Consider the following 14557-nt stretch of genomic DNA (forward strand, 5'->3'; position numbering starts at 1 on the left):
AAATATCAAAAGCTACATTTGCAAAATCTTTATTTTCTGACACGTTCTCTTTTTAAGAGACTTTTAATGTCAGTAATAAATCACTTATTTCATGTGAATGAAGTGAATACAAACTAATGACGTGCGTCCAGTGATCCTTCTTGCTTGTGGTTTAAAATAAAAAAAAAAAAAAGAGCAGCAAAGATTCAGCTTGCAGCAAAACAGAAACGGTCTAAAGACGACATTCGTAGCAGGCGTCTTCCTGTGCGAGATAATTGTGTTTAATTAAGTTACCCTTTTTGCTAATTAGTAATAATCAAAGCTGGTTATGTAACGCTGCAAAGAGGTCTCTTTCTTTCACTCTTTCCATCTGTGTGTGTGTGTAAATTGATGTGTTAACATGATTTTACATGTGTGAATGTTAATAGCAGCTCAGATTGTTGTGATAAGGACTGTGTGGTTATGTAACGCAGCTGCCCACATAACCCAGATTACTCCTGTCTTATTGTGCTCTTCAGTAGCACAGAGAGAGCAGCAGCAGAGAGAGAAACCTTTCTGTTCCTTTCTGTCTTCATTGTTTCAGCGAGACAGTAGAAAAGCAGGAAGGGAAACAGATCCTGCAGCAGCTGTAGGATATTATGTCATTTACATTTAAGGCATTTTAGCCAGAGTGACTGACTGTACAGAGGGAGCAGGTGGAAGATTAGTGTCTCCTCTTCAAGCCTAAATTTAGGAATCAGTCATAGAGGGAATACCTCCTTTCAGATCTATAAAAAGCTCCACTGCACTGCTTTGTGATTTTTGTTGTGTTAGCATTGCGTCTGTATTGCGTGGCAGCTACAGGACGCTTTAAAGTCCCGTTGATACTGGTTGGCACGTGGGTGCATGGGTGTTGCAGGGGGCAGAGACTCTGGGTTTTGTTCCACGTAGCCATACCTCCAGTCCAATCCAAAGACATGGATGGACATGAGATTCTCCTTGTTGGATCATGAGTACAAAAGGTGAACAACAACAAAAAGTCAAAGGTACAAACATCTGGACATAAAAAAGAGAGAGAGAAGTCAACTATGGCTAACATTTCTGGAAGAAACGACCAATCACAGAGCAATCCACAGTTTAGTACGCGGGATTAAGAAGCTAGCTATGGTGACAAGTGTGGATGAGATTGAGAACAGCTTGTTGTAAGTTGACTTATGGAAATAACAACTCTTAAATCAGCATATTTCTTTGATCAGTGTGAAACGTTAAATTAACCGCTCCTAATAATCACTACTTCTGTGTCAGCTGAAAATGATGTCGATGGGACGGAGTCGCCACTTGCTCCTGATCGGTAGCGGCCAAACAATGCAGTATAATCTCCCTCCCAACAACAAATTGGTTAACATAAACACGATGTCAGGCTGAATGAATTATGTGAAACAAAGTGGCAGTTCAGTCTGATTATCAGGCTACTGATTTGCACCTCAGCCAACCATTAATCTATTACATCATTCAGTTTTCCAGGACACTCCCAAGCTGCATTTAATAACACTGCCATTCAAAGGAAAATGGGAGTTTGCAGTCGGGCAAAACACTTCTGGAACTTCTGGCTCCACTTGTCTATTTTGTTAGCTGTGTTCAACAGTGGGAAGCAGCGAAGGCTTACGCCCTTGTCTTGAACGGGTGACGTCAGCAGAATTGTACCCGAACCCCTGTAAGGCGACATCAGTCACCAAAGCAGCCTCTAATATTAATACCAAAGGAAACCAGTAAGGTGACAGAGACAAAAGCCGTTGCTGAATCCAGTTTCTGCTGGAAGTAGTGCTCGCTTGCAGAGACGCTTTTAGACTCAAGTTGTGATTCTTCACGTCTTCAACAATTATACATTTCCCCTAATGATCTTACCAGACGACATCATTTAATTGAGTCAAATCAGGAGATTCTATATGATCTCAATTTGTTGTGACGCAGCCCTGATTTCATTTACACTAACAAAATTCACGTACAAAGTGTCAGTGAATGAAGCCTGAGCAGAGAGCTCACTGCTGAATCTGCTGTAACACTTACTAACAAACAGAGAGAGAGAGAGAGAGAAAAGAAGAGAGCAACTGGAAGGAGAGAGGGGAGACCGAGAATAAACCCGACTGCGAGAAACAAAGATGGTGAGGCCGGCATACTGAGAGCGAGAGAGCTGCTGAAAGATACGACGGGAAACTTATGTAACCCTCCTCCTAATCTTTCATGGTTCGAGCCGAGAGGAGGGGAGCGAGAGGCAGATACCAAACAAAGGCCGAGTTAAACACAGTTTTTTAAAAAGTAAATAAATTGACGTGAAGGATTTAAGAGGCAGAGAGGGACTGGGAGGCTCCGACATCACCATGACAGAAAGGGGGCTCCAGTGAAGGCCGTCTGAGAGCGTTACGCATGAATGAGTGAACAGAAAGACAGAGGACAGTGAGGAGGACAGATCACTGGAGACAGTGTCATGGTGTTAGAAGTGCTGTGTCTCTATAAACAGCCCTGTGATGAGACAGCTCTGTGTTCGCTCCAGTTCAGGCTGCTGCTGTCTTCTCATCAAACGCTCCGTCGTGTTAGGGAGAGACGCTCGGGAGGCCGAACTAAAGTTTTCTTTCTTCATCTGTTTGTTCTTTTTTCTTCTGTTTTTGCTCCCTGTTTCCATCCTCCCTCCTTTTCTTTCGTTTCTTTACCTCCCCTCTCCTACTTTTGTCTTGTCTTCTCCTTTCCTCTCCGTTATTATCCTTTCCTTTAATCTCCTCTCACCCTTTCTCTTTCCTTTCCTTTCTGTTCCTTTCCTTACCTTTCCTTTTTCTCCTCACCTTACCCTCCTTTCCAGTCCAGTCCTGTCTTGGCCTCTCTTAACATTTCCTTCCTTTCCTTCCCCTCCTCTCCTCTCCTCTCCTCTCCAGAGAATTGCAGAGACTTGGGTTTTAGTCCCGCGGTGGTCTGCAACTTGTAAGTAAAACTTGTGGCACAAACCATTGCACCTGGTTTGGCGAAGACAGAGGTCTTTTGACAATATTAATAATTCATATTTTGTGTTTGTTCGTGTTTTTGTTCCTCCAGGAAGTCCAGAATTTCGACCCTCTTCCTGTTATGAGGAAAACCGGAGACACTAGTGGAGTCCAGGGAAAGATTTAGTTTTCCAAATGGGGAAGTGATAAGATTGTGACTTCATACAGTTGTGTCATGGCAGTTATATCAGCTCTGTGCAGCTGCAGCACATGGGCTGGAAAGAGCACATGCATTTCAGAACAAAGAGCAGGAAGTCTGGCGCAGCTTGTAGCTGTATTATCAATAATCCGTTTATTATTAATCCATCAGTAATCCAGTGTTAGACATTTGGTGTAACTGAGTCTAACTGAGTTTTGTTGTAAATAAAAAGTGGTCTAAGATCTCATCAGTGGACCATGATGAGGGAGTCCAGTTTCACGCTAAACACAAAGAGGACTAGCTTTACTTTTTGGTGAATGAACCTAGAAATTGTGGAAACATCTTGCATATTTGGTCCGAAACACTGACGTGCTCCACCTGTTTGTGGGTTGCAATGTAAGAAATAAAAAAGAAATTCCAGCTTCCTTTAAAAAAGCGAGACGATGTGAGGAAAGGCCGGTAAATTAATGTGACAAGCTAACCTGATTCCCACAGAGTCGTGGAAGAAATGAGGTGGTGATTTGTGCTCCAAAATATGGCAACAGTCCCAGTAATGAGACAGCTGAGTGCGTTTGATGTTTATGTGCCTTTATTTTGAAATTATTTGGGGTAATTAGATAATAGAGTAAGGTGTATTTCCAGCTGAGGAGGCAGGATAATAGTGTCAAAGTACTTTAAGGATCTTTTTACAGAGGAAATGTGTTTTTTTTTAATTTTTATAACATTATACATCTGTTAACAAATCTCTTCACTCTTCAGAAGTTTCTCTTGTGATGTTTTTTTAAGGAAATCGCATTAGCTTACTACTGAGTTTCCCTTCCCAGTCTCTTCTTCTTTTTGGATTTTTCTTCCATCACTCCTTTCTCGTGTTTCCATGTCGTTCTCTCTGTCTCCTCTCTAAGACACAGCTTTAGTCTGAACTCTTCTAATCGCGGCCGCTGATCAGCCCGGCAGCCAGCTATTAAATCCTCTGGCTGATAATATCTCTTACCTAAATAAGCACAGCCTGAATTAACTCCCCTCATTTGTCATGGCCTTTTATCAGGGGCTGCCACCAACAGAAAAGCACGAGAGGTGGTTATAAGCATTAATTGTTGGTGATGAAGGTGAAGTAATCAAACACGAGTCGGCGTAGAACTTCAGGCTTTAAAATCCGCCGCACATAGAGCAACGCTTTGGGCATTTCTAAACATTAGAATATTTCTGTCTATAAATCTTGAGCATGGTGCTTTTGAGGAACACAGTTGGAAAGAACATTATATTATGTTGCTTTTATGTGATCCTTATTTCATTGTAGTTACTCAATAAATAAAAGATAGCAGCAGAAGATAAAACAGGCAGTCTCAGCTTTCAGGTGCTGAAGTTTTCATTTCCAGAGTGACGCAGTCAGTGAGGCGTCGTAAATACCAAGCAGGTCCGATACGGAGGCGGCTCACTCCAGACTCTCCGTAACAGAGGGTCTCACAGCCGGGTGGAGACGAGACCCGATGCTGAGAGTACACATGCGGAATAAGAACCGGTCCTGTAGGTTTGAGGCAGAAGAAGTCACGACTGTTTCAACCACATCGAGTGCAGATTTGATCCGTCCTTTAATGGTGACTGGAAACGATCCTGGTGGCTGGAGCGATGTCGCATGCAAGCAGATACACTGTTCCCCTGCTGCTGCACACATTTTCCACACACACACACACACACACACACACACACACACACACACTGCATTAGTCCATGCCTGGGGGTGTATAGATGCAGCAGTGTGTCTAATGTCAAACTAGGCCACTGGTTGCAGAGCACAGACTGAGTGGTGGACTGCAGTGATCAGCTGGCTGCCTGTTTCTGTGTCTTCCTGAGCATTGTTGTGTCTCGCACCTGATTATGGCTGCAAAACGTTTGGTTTCTGTGCTGATGTTATAAAATGATTTAATTTAAATCGCTGAAGCGGTTTTAGTTTATTTATTGATTAGTCGATGGTTCCAGCTTCTCCAGTGTGAAGATTTGCTGCTTATCTCCACTTGACATTTTCCACTAAACAATTAATCAATAATTCGGAAAAATGATCCTCCTGGTTTGGAGCTTTTTTGATTTGTGCAGTTTATTACATGTTTTTATGTGTGTAGCATAGTGAAACATTTCTTTTAAGATTTTTTTCTAGGGCTGCAACTAACAATTATTTCCACTTTCAATTAATCTGCGGATTATTTTTTAAGATTGATTAAACGTTTAGTCTATAAAATGTCCGAAAGTAGTAATAAATGAGATTTTTATGAATTTTTATGAAAACAGAAAACATTATTACACAGCATGCGTCTGGCATGGTGAAATTATTTATTAGGCTTTTTTTCACCAGGAACAAACTATCTCAGCAGTCAACTTTGAAAGCGTACTGCAGCAAATTATATTTTAAAAAAGAAAATGGTCAACATTGAAGCAGCAGAAGCTGAGATATCCTGACCTAAACACAAATTATACTTTCCGCATCCTCTTGGCCCCGAGGATCTGTAAGGGTCTGTGAGGGCCGTACATGTGCAAAATTATATATATATATATATATATATATATATATATATATATATATATATATATATATATATATATATATATATATATATGCCAATCATATGTGCCAACAAACATACTGTATGTGAACACATCTGTGTATGCAGATGCCCAATGCAGTGTCAGCAGAACCACATCCACTGTACAGAACAGTGTCCTTTTGGAGTTTATCTGGTCATTTTAGTCCCTTGAATGGGTAAAGCTTCCTGCATTTCCCACAATGCAACTTCATATAATTTTTTGTGAGACCCTCTCTGCCTGGTAAACACCCACAACTGTCAAACTCCTCACTCCCAGTTTGTAACGCAGAAGTTTTACAACAGTTTTCACGGGCTGAGTAGCTCTGCTCATGATGAGTAAACTGGTCTTAGAGTGTAAAATGGGTGAAATGCTCCTTTTTAGTTATCGGTTGCCAGCAGCAGTGCAAGACGTTTGTGATGTCAAGACCTCAGCAGAGCGGAGTCAGCTCAGAGGGAAGCGGCTTTATGGAGGATGACGCTGCAGCACAGCACCTCAGCCTGCTGTTGAACTACCTGTCAACTGGGATGTAATGAAGAGGTGTGTGTGTGTGTGTGTGTGTGTGTGTGAGACAGAGTGAGAAACCTTGCTTCTCCAGTGTTAGACCTTTTGTTTCTCTTTAACACTTCCCCTCTCCTGTTGCCAAGCTTGACATTTTTTAAAGCGTTTCATTAATGTGGCCGACCTCGGGTTGGGTGACTGCCTGCTGGAGGTTTTTCTTGGCTCTTAATGCTTTGCTTGGTTGTGTTGACTGGTTGGTTTGCTTTGACTTTAAATTTGAACAGTTTAATATTAATGTTGTGCATATCGCCCACCCCTAGCTGACACCATTGGGTGCCGTTTAGGAATGAGCCTGTCAACTGGAAGTTGCCGCACAGTCCCACTGGCCACTAAACCGCTCTGCTGCTCTTTTCCCCATTTTCAGCCTTGCTGGCGGCATGGCTCTAGGGATGGCTCTGTTGATGGCTCCACCATTTTGGTCTAGACTGAAATATCTCCGCACTATTGGATGGATTGCCGTGACATTTGGTCCAGACATTTATGGTCCTCTGAAGATGTGTCCTCCTGACTTCTGTGATCCTTTGACTTGTTCTCTAACGGCACCGCGAGGTTGACATTTTATTTATTTATTGGAACAGTGCAGGTTAGTAAACTTTGCTGTGAATGTGCCGGAGTTAGCCAAGAGGCCATTATTCATCCGCAGTCCCTGGACAGATGTTACAACGTCACCCTAAAAAACAGAATATAAGATTAAAATTACAAATGTATTGAGATCATTCATAAGCATACAGTCTAATAATAAAAAGAGAAGAGAGTTTTAATCCAGGACACCATAATATACTAGACATTTGTGGTTCAGAGAGAAATAACTAACCATTGAATGGATTGCCATGATAAGATAAACAATTCTAATGACAGTGGTGACTTTTTCTCTAGCGCCACCAGCAGGTTAAAGTTTTCAGTTTTTATTAAACATCTCAACAACCATTGGGTGGATTTCTGTCAAATTTGGATGAACACATTCATGGTACCCTAACCTTGATCCCCCGACCTTTTTATCTAGTGCCATCATGCTCATGTTAGCATTTAGCTTAGCTTCTTCCTCACAGGGCTGCTAGCTTGGCTGGAGGCGCTTACAACCACTGGTTGCAGGTGCAGACATGACTGACATCCGTTCATTCATCTGTTTTTCTTCCATTATCATTAGTGTTGACATGTTTCACTTCCAGTTGTCTCGTGCATCACTATATAACTTTATACACATTTCCTGTAGTCCTTCAGTACATATTTCATATTGTTGGAATGAATTTAAAATAACGTTCTGAAGGTTTTGAATAATGCTATAAAATGTGTTTGTAATAACTGAGTCTGCAGGGTTGAACAGGTCGGAGAATTTGAATAGAAACGTCTGCCAATATCTCCATGAATATTTGAATATGTGGTTTCTTAAAATATCAATGTCTTAAGGCTTTTTAAAAAAGATAAACATCAGTAGTAAGCGGAAAGAGATTTAGGAATTATGAAATCACCGAGTATATCTTTAAAGAATGAAATAATGACCTTGCAGCATCATACACTACTGTAGCAACCAAAAACCACTTGTGGAATACGGTATTTATGCTTATTTTCATACATATTTTCATTTTTAGAATACTCCCTGTTTGTATACCTGGTTTTTGTTATTCTCTGTATGTAAATTGTGATACATGCAGAGAATACATGCTTTGTTGTGACAATATTGCGGTGTACAGTAGATACAGTGTGTTCCCTTGATTTAATATTTGTCTGTTGTGCTGCTGAACTGTCAGCAAGGTTTACAGGAGCCAAGTCTGTCCTGAGCCCACACTGAGAGTTTCATCAACACCTAAGCAGGAAGATGGAGAGCGGCCAGACTCACACACATGCACAGAAATGCGCACTCACACACACATTCAGCTGTCATCCCTGCCTTTTCTTGCTCCTCTTCGTCCGTCTCAGTCACAGCGATTCACTAAAAGAGCATCCATGTTGCTTCATGTCAGTTTGTTTTGTGTGACGACAGTTAGTAAAGAAACTTCCGCGTCTCTTGTGTTACTTGTTGGTCCTCCTGTCCATGTGCGGACAGGAGGACGGTGACTGTGGTGTCCCTGGCTCATCCCCCGTCATGCAGCTATCCTGGTTTAGCTGCAGTGACAGCCATGATAACAGCCATGCCTCCTGCTCTACCTGGCATCAGGAAGCTGTTTCCATCATAGGCTGGAGAGAAAACATGAGTAATGTGTCCGTGTCATCCAGGGATGTATTACGAGCGCTGATATGACGGGGAGAGCCAGCCTTTCTGCTAATTTGTCCAGTGGCCAACCATGATACTGCGACTAAAAAATCGTGCTAGTGGCGTGGCTCTAGGGATGGCTATGTTGGTCTGTCGGCCCGCCACCAGGTGGTCCAGAAACATCTCAACAGCTACTGAGGATTGCCATGAAATTTGGGAATCACATTAACGGTCCCCTGAGAAAGAATTGTAATAACTTTGATCCTCTGACTTTTCATCTAGCGCCATCATCAGGTCAACATTTGATTTATTCGGTACTTTGGTTTACGACCAAATACCTGCAAAACTAATGGCATTCCCATCAGCCTCAGCTGTACTTGTATTTATTGCTAATTAGCAAATATTAGCATGCTAACATGTTAAAGTAAGATGGTACTTTACACCTGCTAAACATCAACATGTTAGCAGTGTCATCGTAAGCATAATAGCATGCTGATGTTAGCATTTAGCTCAAAGCACTGCTGTGTCTAAATACAGAGCAGCTAGCATGGCTGTAGACTCTTAGTCCTGTTTGTTCTGCACGTGTACACAACTGGAGTTGGATGTGCGCACTGTCCACCTTCTTTGATTCAATTATTGTTGTATTATGAAATTGATCAGCTGAGATAAGATGAATCAGTAGCCTATATTTAGCCAAAACACTATAGCATACAGATAGACAGTGGAAAAGGGGATTATGCTGCAGGAGTAGTTTAAGACGTTTCTTTGTAGATGTTTTGATATGTTTTTTTTTCCACAGTAAAAATGTTTTACTTTTAATTTTCATAACCATTTTATAATAATATTTACCAACTCTTGACAACAAGTTTCCTCCTGGTAGGAAAGTTTGGACCCTCCCATTTTAGTGCAACAGAATGTCATTAATGTATTTAATTTTTGTATTAAGAGTACGTTCACATGAGATTGTCATCTCATAAAATCATCCCACCCTAAATTAGATCAAAATGATGTGCGACAAATGAACCTGCAGAGATGAGGGTGCTTTTCTCTGGACCTGACACACGCTGACGCGGTGCCTCGGTTAGACTCGTGTGCGTCACTGCTGCTGGGAGCGAGGAGACTGTCGTCGCTGGGCAAATGCCACGGCAACATTATAGACAATGGTAAATCTAAATCTGTATCCGCAACACACCCACTGCATTTCACACACACACACACACACACACACACACACACACACACACACACACACACACACACACACACAGGTATATTGTAAATCTGGTGTTTTAACCAAGCTGTAAGAGAAAGGCAGGATGTGTCTCAGGGTATTATTGGAAGCAGTTTAAAGGACACACTGTGGGTGTGTGTGTGTGTGTGTGGGTGAGTGTGTGTGTTTGTTTGTTCCTGTTTTTTTTTGGCCGAGGTTATATTGATCCTTGTCATAAATGAGGAAGGTACGAAACACCTTAGTGTTTGTGAAGAAATGTGTGTAATTAGTTTTTATCCTAGAATTTATACATTGTTGAGTGTGTGTGTGTGTGTGAGAGACAGAGAGACACACACACACACACACACATACACACACACAAAGTGAAACTGTTGTGTTACACAAACCCATTCAGTATTTCCACCTGCTTTCAGGTTTTATTCGAAGGTTGCAGCTCATTTCCGTTTAGTACAAATCCATTCAAAGGGTAAATTAAAAAGTTTAGTTCCTTTACCGACACAACCTCGGTAATTTCATCAGAGCTGAGATCAAAAGCTTGACAGTACTTTCAGCTCAGGATTTCATTTCAGAGGATGTGGGAGCTGCTGTAGGTTCTTAACAGTGATAAATCAGGACTTGTGTGTTTTTATTGTTGGCTTTGCTGCTCGTCACTGTGGCATTCCTTTACTATACTTCACCTGTCACCTGTCATCTTGTCCTGTTGGTTTTCCGTCCACCTCCATGCTGTTGCTGATGATCTCATCTGAACTCCACATCTAGTTACTCTCCAGGTGAGAGCTGATGTAGCTCAGAAAGCCCTGATACCACAGAGAGATAGTGGGGTCAAATTCTGCATGCATATTTAAAGATATTATTTTCAATAATTAGTTTTTTTAAAGTTTAGTTTAATTAAGAAAACAAAATATTTGAAAGGGACTGTGTTCAGCAATGTATTCACATTAAGATTCATGTTGAATTTTTTTTTAATTCATTTATTTATGTACTTATCAGTTACATCAATTATCAGCGATAAAATACATGTCACCACTGCCACTTTGTACACTGGGATTACAGCTAACATGCACCTTTTTGTCAACATACTTTTCAGGTCAGGACGTCATGTTAACGTTAAAGCCTGCTTCCTCTTCGTGGTGAGGACTTCTCACACTAATAAAAGATGCAATCGAGTTGCAATATAGGAAGTGTAGGATCCGGTCATTTTGAAGCTTGACCCATAAACGTCAGGATACCTCGGCCTCTTCAGCAACGATTTATGCTATTTTGTTTTTAATCTGACTCTTTCGAGTCCTCCAGCTTTCTGGAGGTGCATCGGTGAAGACTGTAGTTTTAGTGGTTCGAGCAGAAATTTGTCTTGTTTGTAAGAATCTTTGTTTTTGTTCTCAGCCAGTAAAAACCCAAATGATGTAAAGAACCGAGCAGACAGGCCTGTTTGTGTCCTGCAGGCGTCTGGACGTCTGCTGGCTGTTAAAGACTCCACACAAACTGAGTTATTGTCCCGAGCTGCTTGTCCAGCCAGCACAGAGTTACCTTGGCTCGCTGTGTGTGTGTGTGTGTGTGTGTGTGTGTGTTTTTGTGTAAAATATCCCACAGAGCCGCTCTTTGTCTCAAAGGATTGGGTTGCACCAAACGAACAAAGCATCCGTGGTTGCCAGTAGCGACGGGAACAGGTGAAGTGAAACTTAAGGAGGAAAATTTGTTTGTGTGTGTGTGTGTGTGTGTGTGTGTGTGTTTATATAAGACTAAAACTATGAGTAACAGAAGTGAAACAAAGGGACTGGAAAAAATGCCAGAATTTTCACACACTAACTAACTAACTAACAAACACACACACACACACACACACACTCATAGTTACCTCTGGCTGTGCTTTTGTGTCGTGGTCTCTGACAAGCTAACCGAGCCTCGACAGGAAGTGTTTCTGTGTTCGTGTCTCGGAGGAAGAGAATAAGAGTGAGATGCCCGTGACAAAAACAAAAAGTGAGAAACGGAGAAAGATTGAAACAGGAGGGAAGGAGAAAGGAAAGATGAAGAACAGGCAGAAAAATCATCCGAACCGTGAAGTTTGAGGAGCTACGTTCATCATTTTAAAATCAATAAGTCATTTTCAGAATAATTAAAAGATATGAGACATCATATAAACAAATGAGATTTGCACTGAGCAGAGTCAGTGATCTTTATTCTTTGCCCCACTGAGTCACAGATCTGCCGGTTTGCTTTGTAGCACACAACAGGCAGAGGGTGCTGTAGTTTCTTTAGCTTTTCTTTGAATTTAACAATTTAATTTGACAAAGTTACCTTCCTGTCAAACATCGGCCGAATAATCTAATAATGTTAAAGTATCAAGATTTTGGAATCTTTTTGTGGTTTTGAAATTTCATCTTCAAATATTAGTAAAACGATTATATGTTGTGGAAAACAGAGAACTGAATAAATGTTGTTAAAGGTGACCTGTGGAGTTTTCTAATTTTCTGTTTACCTTTGCTGTTACTCACCAAAACTCATTTTGTTTTGACAAATGTGTTGAGTTCCTTCCTCATAAAGCATTTAAAAAGCTGATTTTTAAAATATTTCAAACCCTGCATTGTTTAAATCCATGTTTACTTTTTAGCAGTCTTCTTCACAGCCTTTTGTTGGTTGAAACCAATGGCAGGAATAAGTTCAGTGTCACACTCGTGCATGTGCGTCCTTGTTTGCATGCAAGACAAAACAAAACAAAACGAGGACCCACTAATATGATGTGGTAGTTAACACGTTTCTGTGGATGAGATCATGGCCGATGGTTACCGGCTTCTGAAGATATATTTCGTGTCAGACTCACTGCGTTTACACAGACTTTAACTAAATAGTTGTAATTTGGCAAACAGAAAAGAGTGCTGCTACAAATGATATTAACAGGAAGAAGAAAAAGAAAATGTACACAGCGTAATGAAGATTTATTTAGTTACAGTTACTTGGTTTGAGGATTTGCAAATTGTATTTCCTTTTACGAAAACAAAACTGTCCTGATGATGTTCTCTTCCAGAGACAGAAGCAGTGACAGTGAAAGATTTACGGGAACTCATTATGAGTGGAGACTTACTTTGACTGTGGAGAGAAACGTACTGTAAAACAGACAGACGAGTAAAGATCATGATGACTGTTTAGGATCTGCTGCTAATTATCAGTTAAAAGCCACAGACATGTACGGACCACAGCAGACTGTTTGTGACCCATAATTATTACCATAATTATAACTATAGAGTGAAATGCAGAGACAAGAACACAACATCTACTTTATTATATATAACATTATAATGATGCAGTTTGAGTGTTATTTATAAATCACAAACACACAGTAAGGGAAGTCTGGTGTCAGACACCTGATAAGCACCTGTTAATATTTGGGTATCTGTGTGTGTGTGTGTGTGTGTGTGTGTGTTGTGGTTGACCTCCAGGATCAAACAGGGGTCAGGGGGAGACATCAGAGGTGTACAGTATCACAGTAGTGAAACACAGGACCGCTCACAGCCCCTCCTAGTGTGTTCACAGACTCTTTGGCAGATTTATATCGAACATATGTTTTAATAGGGGAATCAAACAAAAGTGTATAAAGTGATGCACAAGACATGTTGTTTGTCCTTTTTGATTTAATGATGGAGCCATGAAAAAGCATCTCACATTTTCATACATTCTTGAATTATGGGTCCTCTTTAACTTTCATTTCTTTAAAGCTGCATTACTTGATTTTTATTTTTTATTTTTTGGGCCACATGGGTGCGGCAGAACAAGCTCTAAACACAGAATTGACATATTATCACCTTATAAAGTAGATGTGGCTCCAGCAGACATGCAGCAACGTTAGCGTCGACATGGAGTTGTGTTTGTGTCCAATATTAACTCTTCTTTTAGCTCTGGTTTGGGCTCCACAAACCCCTGAGCAAAAATATCTGGCTCTTTAGCTGCTAAATGCTCCACTATGTTCACCAGCTAGTCAGTTCAATTCAGTTCAGTTGGGCTCTATTGGCATGGGAAACAGACATTAACATTGCCGAAGCATGGGTGAAGTAAAAACATAAACAGAAGAAATGTGCTATTAAAATATATACAGATAAGTAAGATAATAATGATAATAAAAATGGTAGACTAAAAAATACAAATAAGTGAAAACTACATAAACACTGCAACATTTTTGTGGCATGTTGATACATATGGGGCAGCAGGATCGGCCCTGTCTCCTTCTCCTAGGAGTAGTTTTAATGTTCGTCCGTTACAGAGTTGAACTTGTTAAAGTAAACGTTCCTTATTTCATTGAATGTTTCATTGTTGGAGGAAGTCGTCTCCGTCTGTGTCTGTCTGCTGTTTGCTGCTGGGCAGGTAGTGTACAAAGGGTTTATCAGACCTTGTTTGATGAAAACTGCTGGAAACACTGAGACTAAACCAGACAGGAAATGTGCTGTAAAACCAAAACTAGGAGCTAAAAGAGGCTAAAAAGCTCTGTTGAGTTGACGGGAAGTGCAGAGTCTGGTGATAAATCTCCGTGGGCTCGTCACTATGACGACTCCTTTTCCGTTACACGTCGTCGTTTGATCTATTGTTAATGGAAAAATATTGATAAGAGCAGCTTTAACTTTTCTTTTTAATTAATACAATATTAATTTATTCATTTGAATAGATTAATTGTGATTGTTTATTTTTCTTTTCTTTCTTTTAATTTAAGGGAAATATCAGAATCACTGGGGTAGAACTGGTCTTTAAACTCTACAATAAACCAAGAGACACAGTACTCTGAAATGTGGATTTTTAAACCATAAAGATTAAATTGAAAATCTTTAGGATGAGCTGAAAGCTCAGACAAAAACAGTCCGTCAGAGTTGCTGAGGGTATAGATACTT

At 40.6% G+C, this 14557-nt stretch overlaps 1 protein-coding gene and 1 long non-coding RNA gene across 4 annotated transcripts in view; one reads left to right on the forward strand and one right to left on the reverse strand.

The window, feature by feature from the left end:
• Window positions 1-14557, forward strand: part of nebl (nebulette) — a 105487-nt gene that overhangs the window by 10523 nt on the left and 80407 nt on the right. The window lies entirely within an intron of this gene.
• LOC122866441 lies at window positions 6815-11882 on the reverse strand. Its single transcript, XR_006375705.1, has 3 exons — window positions 10767-11882; window positions 10364-10483; window positions 6815-6934 (listed from the first exon to the last, which is right to left on the reverse strand). It is a non-coding gene; the product is annotated as an uncharacterized LOC122866441 (long non-coding RNA).

The sequence above is a fragment of the Siniperca chuatsi genome, linkage group LG19 (assembly GCF_020085105.1).
Source record: "Siniperca chuatsi isolate FFG_IHB_CAS linkage group LG19, ASM2008510v1, whole genome shotgun sequence".
In the NCBI taxonomy this organism is placed as follows: Eukaryota; Metazoa; Chordata; class Actinopteri; order Centrarchiformes; family Sinipercidae; genus Siniperca; species Siniperca chuatsi.